At 35.7% G+C, this 994-nt stretch overlaps 1 pseudogene; it reads right to left on the reverse strand.

Moving 5' to 3' along the window:
* The window catches only part of LOC107577532 (AP-1 complex subunit mu-1-like), an 8,551-nt pseudogene that overhangs the window by 5,572 nt on the left and 1,985 nt on the right, over positions 1-994 (reverse strand).

Consider the following 994-nt stretch of genomic DNA (forward strand, 5'->3'; position numbering starts at 1 on the left):
TCTTCACCATAATAAAAACTTGCATTTTCAATCTTGAGTCTGTGGAGGGCAGTGTTTCACTTGTCCAATTCTCATTCTACTGCTGAGCTGAGAAGATATATTTCTTCAACTGATGCAATAACAGTATGGCTTATTCTACCTTCAGCTGTGTTTACAATAGTTTGCGCCATAGTTCAGTTTTATAGTGGGTAGTGGCACAGGAAACAACCAGGTCTTTTTCACTTCCCTGAAACCATATCTGATGAAACGGTTTCCTGTAGAAATAAACTGAAAGGATAGTTTGTAATGTCTATATAATGTTGGTGGGGTCAACAGCTACCGCAGCTTAGCTTGGTTAATAGATGCATCTAATTATAAGGATGAAACTGATATTTATTTATTATGAACAGAAGATCATCACTCAATTCATTTTATATCGATTCCCTTTCACTAGTAGAGTAAATCCAGAGCGCCTCTGTTCTAAAAGGCAAGGTGCATTTATACCGCACATGCAGAATACATAACTGAGATCTGGCCTGCTGTGAAACGAACACCCGCTGGGTTAGGCCTGGGGTGAGGATTAACCAAGAGAAACGGAATAATGGAATTCACCTAACAAGTGCAAATGAGAGAGATGCTTACTATAAAATAGGTTAAGACAATCGACTGACTGCTTGACTAGCAGCCCTTGAAATTGAGTCTCTTTCTGCACTACTTGGAAAAAATAAAAATAAAAATACAAGGTCAATTTAAGACTGAAATGTAGCATTTTGGTCACCATTTGTGTCACCAAAAGCAAATGGAGAAATAACGACAGAATAACAGGTAAATATTAACCTTGCAATCTTGTAAACAGATTTAATTGTGGTATTGATATATTTTGTGGTTTACATGCAGAAACATGCTTTTATTTATTTTGGAGTTGTCCTCATTCAACTTCTTGTTGGTGAGATTTCAATTCATTCATTAAGGAAGCCATAAAGTTTAGATTTTTTTATTTGTATTTTTGTTTTTT

The sequence above is a fragment of the Sinocyclocheilus grahami genome, unplaced genomic scaffold (genome assembly GCF_001515645.1).
Source record: "Sinocyclocheilus grahami isolate Dianchi unplaced genomic scaffold, SAMN03320097.WGS_v1.1 scaffold6310.1, whole genome shotgun sequence".
In the NCBI taxonomy this organism is placed as follows: Eukaryota; Metazoa; Chordata; class Actinopteri; order Cypriniformes; family Cyprinidae; genus Sinocyclocheilus; species Sinocyclocheilus grahami.